The sequence below is a fragment of the Chenopodium quinoa genome, unplaced genomic scaffold, assembly GCF_001683475.1.
Source record: "Chenopodium quinoa cultivar QQ74 unplaced genomic scaffold, ASM168347v1, whole genome shotgun sequence".
In the NCBI taxonomy this organism is placed as follows: domain Eukaryota; kingdom Viridiplantae; phylum Streptophyta; class Magnoliopsida; order Caryophyllales; family Amaranthaceae; genus Chenopodium; species Chenopodium quinoa.
The window spans coordinates 558,784-569,468 of record NW_018744996.1 but is presented as its reverse complement, the minus strand read 5'-3'; the positions used below and the strand labels follow the sequence as shown (position 1 = coordinate 569,468).

Here is a 10,685-nt window from a genome sequence, read left to right as displayed (position 1 = left end):
CCAACTTTGACTCTTTGAGGGCTGTTTACTTTCTTTTAGGGGTGAAAGTAATACAATTTAAAACCGAAAACCGATCCAAATCGAACCGAATTAACAATTTGGTTTGGATTTTTTCGGTTTAGATCGGTTCCAAAAATCCAAAACCGAATTATTTCGGTTTGGGGCTTCAAAAAACCGAACATCGAAATTCCAAACCGAATTTTAAGCCCAGACCATTTCCCCTCCATATATAAACCTAAACCCTAATTTTCTTTCCCTCTTTTCCATTTCCTTTTTCCTTTCTTGTGAACTTTAGATCTTCGCATCTCCCTGCCTCTCTCACCAAGTCACCACCTCCCTAAATTCTCCCCCTTTTCTCACCATTCACCACCTTGCGCGAACACCACCACCTCACGACCTCCCTTTACACTTCCCTCACCACCTTGCGTGAACTATGAGTTGCGAATTCTGAGTTGCGAGTTCAGATCTTGCGAATTCTAGGTTGCGAGTTCAGATCTTGCGAGTTGCGAGTTGCGGCTCCTTCACCACCTTGCGCGAACACCTTTTGCGGCTCCTTGTGCGCGCTCCCTCACCAACACCTCCGTCACTTTCGCTCAAAGGTAACAAATCTACTCCGTTGTTATGTTTGAATTAATTCCATTGATGTTGGTTGTTTATTTTCTGGTTTTTTCCCCAATTGTGTTGGTTGTTATGTTCGAAATCTTCGAATTAATTCCATTGATTGTTGCTCTTAGTTAGTCACTTGTTTTTTAGATTATACATCATACTTTAATTTGATTGTTTTAGTTTGGTTGTTTTGTATTTTAAGCTTGGAACTTTAAGTTAGATTATATGTTTTTATGTTGTTCTGAATTTTAAGTTTGTTGTATTATATGTTGTTCTGAGGTGTTTATATGTTGTTCTGAATTTTAAGTTTGTTGTATTATATGTATTTAAGCTCTTTTACTTCTCTATATATGGCTATGCATGGTAAATCATTCAATTATTAATGCCTTAGTGTATGTACTATGCGATATGAACACTGAAGGTTTGAAGAGTTGAAGGTGTCGAAGCTGCTGCCATCATGTTGAATTTGTTGCTATGTTGAAGCAGCCATGTTGAATTTATTAATTAAATCTTGAATAAAGACTTTTATTGCATTTTTAAGACTTTTGTAATGTGAAATTTTATTCTAATGGCTGGACTTTTTTTTTTTTATTATGCTATCTCCTAATTTTGGCAAATATTAGGCTATTTTAAGGGCCAAAATAATAGGTCCAATAATAACAGGCCCAACTTTTTAGGCCCAAAACAACAGCCTAACAAAATTTCGGTTTGGATTCGTTTCTGAAAACCGAATTATTTCGGTTTGGATTGGATTGGATCCAATCCAAATTCGGTTTGGATTCGGTTCCAAAAATCCGAAACCGAAATAATTCGGTTCGGACTCGGTTTGGCCAATAATCCAAACCAAAATCCGAACTTTCACCCCTACTTTCTTTAATCCCAATGAAAAGGTTAATTTTTATTTTATTTTTATAAATGCCACTTGTTTAGAGCTAATTAGCCAAAAAATTAAATAAAAGAACAAAAAAATTAAAAAAAATCTTTTAGAAAACCCAGCCCACCCTTTCCAAGACTACCCCAGCCCCACCACCCACCGAAACCCAGCCACCCCAATCCCTCCCCGTACTGGAAAACCCACCCCTCCTCTCGCTGGCCAGCCGCCCCTCCTCCCGTCCCGTCGCCCCTCCTCCTTCCCCCTTGAACCACCACCACCACCCCTAATCCCCGTAACCATCCTCTCTCCCCTCAAAACACCCATGAAACTCCTCCCCTTACCCTTGAAAAACCTCCTAATTTTCTCGAGGGTGGGGGGAGGGGTTTCGTGGGTGTTTGGAGGGGTGGGCCGTGGAGGACTTTCGTGGGTGTTTCGAGGGGAGAGAAGGGGGGAGTTACGGGGACTGGGGGTGGTGGTTCAAGCGGGAAGGGGGAGGGGCGACGGGATGGGAGGAGGGGGTGGGTTTTGCGATACGAGAGGGGATTGGGGTGTTGGGATTCCGGTGGGCGATGGGGAAGGGGGGAGGTGCTGGGCGGGGGGTTACAGTTTTTTTTTTTTTTTTTTTTTTTCTGGACCAATTACAACTTGACACATGTTACATAACTTGTGATAACAGGTCATTGATTTTTATTGACCGGTTTGGGATTGAAGAAAGTAAACAACCTCTAAAGTTGGGATTATTCCAAAATAATTCAAATTTGGGAATATTAAAAGAAAATGGAGCAAAGTTGGGATAATTAATATCAATTTTTCCTAATTATTATGACCGTGGGCTAACAAAAGGCCATCCCGAAGAAAATGGCTTCTGGTTAAAAAGACGAGCAAGTCCCTACATCATACTACCAAGTATGAAGTATATTTTATGCTAGCTATATGGTTTCCCATATGATCCCTAATAACTAATCCTGCAATAGCAACATTATTTATAGAAGAACCATCAATTAATTAACTTTTAAAGTAGATTTCCTGAGACTAGAAGAAAAAGAGCAATTTAAAAGATAATTGTTGTTTAGTTTCATAGTGAGAATACATAGGGGATAAATAGTACAAATATCAAGTTGATGATGAGCAAGATTGGCTCTAGAGTGAAGACTATAATGCAACATTAACCATATGAAAATCTTTATTATTTTGGGAGGGACATCTAGTTTCCTAATCCAATAAAATTTCCATTTAGAATTTAGAGAGATAATACCATGGGCAAGCCAAGTAGCAGATTTAACTATAAATTGATCTAACCAAAAAAAAAAAAAAAAAACCCCTAAAGTTATCTGTAATTGGAGAAGAAGAGAGGGAAAAAACCTCAAATAATATTAACCAAATATGAAGGAAGAAACTTGGAAAGTTTCACATTACATTCCAAGAGTTATCTTCTTGTATAAAATAGTTACAATTAAGTTAATATTTTGATCTAGGATCCATTGACGTTAGTATCGGCACACCAAATATCAACACAAAAACAGAAAATTAACTATAAATCATTACCAATTTTCCACCAAAGGCTTTATTTGTAATTTTTTTTACATATTCAAGAGTCTTTGGTTTGAGGAGTGCATTCTAAAAATGTAATATGATGAAATATAAAGTGTATTTGGTTGTAACAAATTGTACCTTTAAATTGGAATGATCACAAAGGATTTCCCATTCTAATTTTGCCTACAAAGCAGAATTAATTGCTTTTGTTTTACATAAGGCCAAATTAAACCTCCTTAATTGGTTTTTAGGCTGAAAGATGTGAAACCAGGGAAAGCCTTTTATATTGACAATTGATTGCAAAAAAAAAAATTCTTTTTAATTTGATTTGAAATAGTAGTCACAAAACCTAATAGTCTAGTCGTAGACGTAGTTTAAGATCGAAGGAATAACTTCTAGATGACGTTGTACCAATAATGACTTTCCATTGTGTGTCTTGTGTGTGTGACGGTTGGGAGCTAGTCTCCTTTATCTCCTTGTATAGTAATCAAAAAAAAAAAAGGAAAAAAAAATATCCAGCTTTAGAAACCAGGTTTGGTGAGCAGGTTTCAATTTTTTTGTTCGGCTTTTTTTTTCAAATGTTGAAAATTTTATTTGTTATATCTACTTGAATTGAGGAATACTTCCGAATAACAGTCAAAAAATATTTATGGGTCATATGAAAGTAAGTAGCGAGTTAGCATTATTTCTTACATATGGACTTTAAAGGATAGTTAAATAAAATTTCATACTACGTATGTTTGTATAGATATAATTTGCATGTATGCTGTGTAATACTTCTTATGTGCTTAACTTGCAACAATGACCCTACGTGGATCTAAATTTGAGGTAGTTTCAGTCTAAGTTGATGCCATTTTCCATTCAAATTACTAGTTACTACGTTAGTATGTTAAATGAACTAATAAAATTAGAGCCAAACCTATTCAGTTAGATGTCACTTGTTCTTCCAATTTTCCAAGGTCAATCGAGCATTGAATATGTAATATGTAGTCTTTTTTTATTATTCAAATTGGGAAGAAAGGGCATATATAATTTAGACACTAAATTTTTATATTGTAGGTAAGTGATGTGTTAATGTCACCTTTACTGATAATTAAATTATAAAGTTAAGTTTTAATCGCCCGTGTAACTTTTGAATTCCCTATCTAGGTTAGCCTTTCCCATATGAGCAATAAGCATTATAAACCACTATAAAGTGAAGATAATAAAACGCAATGACAATATATAACTTGCACTGTAGCATGCATATGCATCAATATAAGCACACCAATATGGATGTTGCCTCTGTTCAAAATAAGAAAGCAAAAATGCTGAAATTTACTAAAGAAAATAATGTTGCATTCTTACTCAATCGATAACAATGAAATTGCCTTTATATATAGGCTTAATAAAACTAACAAAATCGAAATGTAGCCCATTAATTCCTTGCTTCATAGAAAACTAAACCCACTAACAAAGATGACTAAACAAAGCACTAAACCCACAACTTATTAAAAAATAGCAACTCAATATAGAAAAGTTAGGAATGTTCCATTACTTTGAAGCATATAATTTAACAGCCTCATATGGGACTTGTTGTACCTGGACACCGGGAAAACTAAAATCGCATACTAAAATTGCATGACAATAGGCTAATAAATCGTTGGATAATTAAAGGAGTATATTTTGGATCTAATTGACGAATTGGCACAAATCCAATAGACTTCAATTTGATATCAAAGAATGAACAATCTTTACAACTATTGTGGTGCTAGTGTTGCATGGTTTGCCGTCAAAAATAAACCACCCAAAAAATATAACAACTAAACAATGTTGTTCTTACAGTAAAAACTCATGATCTCATTGCAAAATTCATCGTCCAAGATTATTGCTAGATCGAGCACACAACGTGCTTAGTCTAAAATAGATACGTAGTACAAAATTTCGCCGTGTGGCTGATTTGAGAGATGGTGATAGACCACTTTGTGTATAAGCTTTCCTTGGCTTAGAAGAAATGCAAACCATATAAAAAAGAAACACCAACTATGTAGTAGCTTCTCAAGTTTGGTGCACCACATAAAATGTTGCTGTCGATTTCTTCACTTTATTTGGTGTGTGTGACAACACAAGCCTTAAACTTTAAGGTAAATAATTACTTCAATTAACATGTTATAATGTCATTTTATAAATGTTACGTACCAAACCTTTAAGTACTATATATATTTGGGTTCTTCATCTCTACTACATTACCATCTCCAATTGTTTTTTCTTATAGTTTTCGGAATTTCAACAAAATATTCACTAAATTTAAGAAATGGCATGCCAATTAGCTACAGTTCGATCAATGATGTTAGCACTAGTAATGGTGGCCTTATACTTTGTTACCGTTACAGGTCAAGAAACCGGGCTTTCCCCACTGCCTGCCGCGGTTGCTGGAGATGGTGTTACATTGCCGGTTTCTGGAACATTGATGGTCTCATCTGTGTTGATCTCTATGATTGCATTTTTGTTAAACTGAATGTATTTTTGTCACTGGATTATGGCTTTGTGTATTTCTTTACGTGATTTTCCTATATGTTTCTATAATGGTCACTTTAGTCCAATATACATACATTATTCTTGGTTTTTTTTTTTATTGTATTTTATTAGTTTACTATGTATTCTACTGATAATTTGTGGGAATTATATTGACATTTAATGTTTTGTATATTAATTGTTGGTTTACATGAATAATAAGGCTGCCTTGTAGTTGATTGGGAATGAATTTTGGTGTTCAATGTAGTCCTTGGACTTTTTTGTTTGCTTCATATAAAAGCAATGTACTACAACGTCTACAAGACTACAAGTGTATAGCCCAAATGAGCTACTTCTCTTATTATCAATTGATTTTAGGATGAGCTCTAATTAGTGGACTTCTTTCTCTCGTGTTCTCCCCCACTTGTTATAACAAACTAGTATTATTTAATATCACCTTCGATATAACATGTAGGCAGAGAAATAATTCATGGAGTTTGGCCCGGCCCAAAGATAATCGGGCGAAATGTAATTACAAAATTGGGCCTTCGATCCATATTTCTGAAGAGATAACTATTATTTAGAAAATTAAATAAAATAAAATTATTGTTAAACAAAAATTGAACTTGAGCATCTCAACTTTCCCTAAACTTAATTAACTTATTTGAACTAATATGGCATGAACTTTTACTAAAATGAGTGAAAATACTGACTACTGAGCAAACATGAACTACTAAGTTTAGCAAATATCCTTTATTCTACTCTTTCCGTCCTCGAATGATTGTCTTATTTGGTGAAAAATCACGGGAATTAAGGTGAAGAAGATGGAGTAATAAAATGGGAAAGAGAAATTCTTAATTATTTAAAAAAAAATGAGAGGGAGAGAGAGAAAGTCACTTTATGGGTAAAATATTAATTTAGTCAAAAGTGGGCACAACTTTTATTGCAAATGTGAGGGTATAATAGGAATAGCATATAATAAGGACAAAAAATGAGGATAAAGCAGTCATTTTAGGGTCCCAAAATTAGTACAAATGTGAAATTGGTAGAACATATAGGGTTATAAAAAATGTCAAATGAGACAAACATTTGGGGACGAAAGGAGTATTGAAAATGAGGAGTGCATTCGATAAAGACTAGCTAAGAAAAACATAGCCTAAATATTTACACATAAAAATGTAGAATAGTGTAATTCTCCTTAGCAGGGCCGACTATTAGGCTTTGCAAACAACCCAATAGCACAGGGCCTCACAATTTTTGTGGCTCCAGAAGTCTGACAAAGTAGATCGCTATAATTATAAATCAACGCCAATAAAAATATGATGTTGAACCTGGCATAGTTGGTATAAAGATCTTTGACGGGCAGGGATCGAATCCCGCTGCCTGTACAGAAATTCCCAAAAAATAACTCAGCTTCCCCAAGTCAGACATGGAGAATTCGGACTTAAGAAGACCAATAATATCACACTTGAGTTTTTCTAAGGAAGCTGTAAGAATAATGTCATCGACATAAAGCAAGAGATATGCAACATTAGCACCATGTCGCAAAATAAAGAGGGAATTATCACTTTTTCAGCATACAAAACCAATCTTCAAGAGATAATTAGCAAATCGTTGATACCAAGCCTGGGGGGGCTTGTTTAAGACCATAAAGAGATTTGCGGAGCCGACAAACATGAGCAGGGGCATCAAGATTTACAAATCCTGGGGGTTGATGCATAAATACTGTTTCCTTGAGGTCACCATGAAAAAAGGCATTTTTGACATCTAACTGATGAATAGGCCAATCTCTACCCACAACAATACTCAACACAGTCCAAATAGTAGCCGGCTTCACCACGGGACTAAAAGTCTCATCACAATCAACAACAACCTGTTGAGACTTGCCATTGACAACAAGTCTCACCTTATGTCTCTTCAAATCACCATTTTTCCTGTACTTATGTTTAAATAACCACATACAACGAATAATGTTCACCCCTTTCGGCCTTGGAATAAGATCTCAAGTTTGTTGTTTAGTAAGAGCATTAAATTCCTCATTCATGGCAATATTCCAATTATGGTCAAGCATGACTAATTCCATATTTTTGGGTAAAGGAGAAATAGCTTGAACTGTAATATATGCTTGATATTTCAGGTTTGGCTTGAAAATGCCACTCTTGGCACGTGTGGCCATCGAGTGAGTGGATTGGAGTGTTTGCCTTGAATGAGTGGGATGGACTGGGCTTCGATGGCAATGATCCAAATTGGATCAATGGGGATGAATTGGAGGGAGTGGCGTGAGTAATTGGTGAAAGAGGTGGGCTGGTCAGTGGAGTCCGCAAGGGGGTTGCGGATGGGCTTGAAGTACCGCAGCCCACCTGCGGAGTCTTCTGGTTGGGTGTGTGTTGAGTGGGAGAAAGGGGAGTTGGAGATTGTGGGGCCTGTGTGTTTAGTGGGGCAATGATGGGAGTTGGGCCAGCAATGCCGTTGGGTTGCATCAACATGGGGTTAATGGCAGGAGTGTTATGATCTAAGAAATCATAATCAATTTCTCTAAATTTTCGTATATTTGAGAATGGGAATATGTCCTCAACGAAAGTCACATTTCTAGAGATATTTGTTTTGTTGGAAGACAAAACGAAACACAAATAACCCCGATGATTAGATGGAAACCCCAAAAAGACCCAAGGTTTAGACCTTGGAGCAAGTTTATGTGGTGCAATAACACTCATGTTTGGGTAGCAAAGACAACCAAAGATACGAAGATGATCATATGTGGATGCTCTACGATACAAAACTTTGGTTGGAGTCTTGTTTTGTATGGTTGTAGAAGGTAGAATGTTGAGAATGTAAGCAACAATATTTATTGAATAAACCTAAAATGAAGGGGGAAGAGAGGCATGAAAGAGTATAGTACGAGACATATTGTAATAGTGCGAATAATTCTTTCGGTTTTGCCGTTTTCATAAGAAGTCTTTGGGCAAGAAAAGCGAAAGACCATGCCATTAGTCGCACAAAATTTGTGAAATGGAGAATTATCAAATTCGCGGCCATTGTCACTTTGAAAGGTTTTAATATCCCTTTCGAATTGAGTTTTAACATATGCTTGAAAATTTAGAAAAATATCATAGACTTGTATTTGTGACCCAATTTGCTAAAAATATCAAATTCGCGGCCATGTCTCCTTTTTAACATATGCTCGAAAATTTTGAAAAATAGGAAACACCCAAATAAAATGAGAGAAATCATCAAGCAACACTAGATAGTATTTGTGACCCAATTTGCTAGAAATAGGAGATGTTCATAGATCCGCATGAACAATATCAAACGGTGAAAAAGTGATAGAAGTAGAGGGCTTAAAAGGAAGTCGTACATGTTTTCCTAATGGACAAGAATAGCAAAAATGAGTACTATTTCTCTTATTACAACAAATTAAATTGTTTTTCCTAAGAAAATCAAAAACAGGATCGTCGGGGTGTCCAAGTCTATGATGCCAAGTTGAAGGAGAAATTGCAACTAGAGATAGATGACTATTGCCATACGTAGCGGAAGATGTTGAGAATGGATATAAGTCCCCCACACTATTACACCTCGCTAGAGTTGTCCCCGAATGAAGGTCCTTCACAGAAAAATCAAGAGGGTCAAACTCAATAGACACAGAATTATCACAAGCAAATTTTCTAATAGAAATTAAATTTTTAATTATTTTAGGAACATAGAGGACATTCTTGAGATGGAAGGGTGGATTAGGTGAGGGGGTGGTAGAATTGCCATAACCCGAAATCGGAATACGTTTGCCATCACCAACAACAATATATTTAGGAATGCTCAAATTAAACAGTTTAGAAATATTACTCGAAGCACGAGTCGTGTGGGAAGTGGCCCCTGTGTCCATGTACCATCCGTTGTCCGGCGGTTGAAGACTCATGGAACTATATGCTTTTCCCAAATCCGTAGGTGACATGAGTGGACCGTAACCCTGCTGGGTCGGATTTGCATAGTAGGCCTGTTGGGATAGACGGCCCAAAACTGTAATGCTCCATATTTTTATAATATTTTTATATATATAAATTATTTACTTTATTTATTTTTATAAATCAAATAATTCATTTCATTTAAAAAGAAATTAATTATTTATATATTATGTAAGTGTGTATAAAATAATATGAGTCACTAATTGAGGCAATAAAAGTGTTTTGAATTGGGTCATTCTTATTTAAATGGTTGGATCAACTTGTTGGGAAATTGAGGACACTTAAGAGCCCAACAAGTTGGCCCCAAAGGAAAAGTTAAGGGGGAGTAGGATTTAGTAATGACAATCTTATAATTATGAGTTTTTGTTTTAGAAGGGGAGTATAAATACTTCAAACCCCAAAAATTTTCTCTTTATTTTCTCTCTCCTTTTTCTCTTTCTTTTTCCTCTCTTTTTCTCTCTTTTCCCACGCCTCTCTCTCCCTCTTCTCCTCCCCTCACGGCCGACAGCCACCAGCCACCAGCGCCACCACCAGCCACCGGTGACCACCAGCAGCAGTCGGCAATCACCGCCGGCCACCCTCCTTCTCTCTCCTTTTTGATTTTGGTTCGGTATTGCTATTAAAAAAAAATTCTTTTCTCTTCCTAATTTAATTCTAGTTGTTTTTGTTAATTTAAAGTATGATTTTTATTATGTTTTGGTATTGATTTTGGATATTTGATGTTGTTAAATTATTCCTATAATTTTCAGATTTTTATTTAATAAAAAACCCTACTTTATAAACCCTAGAATTTGTGAATTTATTGTTTATGGTTAGGGTTTGATCCTAGGTTGTTGTTGTTCAATTAATGGTTTAAACATGTTTTTTTTAATAAGTTTAAAGCCCTCAAATTAATGCTGGAATCTAATTATACTCACTACTTTTTAATTATTGTGTTAGGGTTTGATTACCCATAAAAGGGGAAAAGGTTTTAATGATTTAAATATTATTTCCTAGTTTATTAGTGATGTTTTTTAGTAAATAAGTGTGCTGGAATTTTATTTAAGTCATAAAAACTAAGTCTTTTTGAAAGGATTTAAAGTACCCACTTAAAGAAAATGTTTTATGGCTTTTATGTCATTAAATTGGGATAATTAGTAAGGTTTAAAGTGTATTATAGTTGCTGGAAAAATTTGCAGAATAGTGGATTAATTATAGTTATGTATTCTTATTTGTAGAAAGGT

General features: G+C 35.5%; 1 long non-coding RNA gene across 1 annotated transcript; it reads left to right on the top strand.

Moving 5' to 3' along the window:
- Positions 1-5,756, top strand: LOC110707217. Its single transcript, XR_002508445.1, has 3 exons — positions 1-599; positions 1,028-4,208; positions 4,276-5,756. It is a non-coding gene; the product is annotated as an uncharacterized LOC110707217 (long non-coding RNA).
- Positions 5,757-10,685: the final 4,929 nt, after the last annotated feature.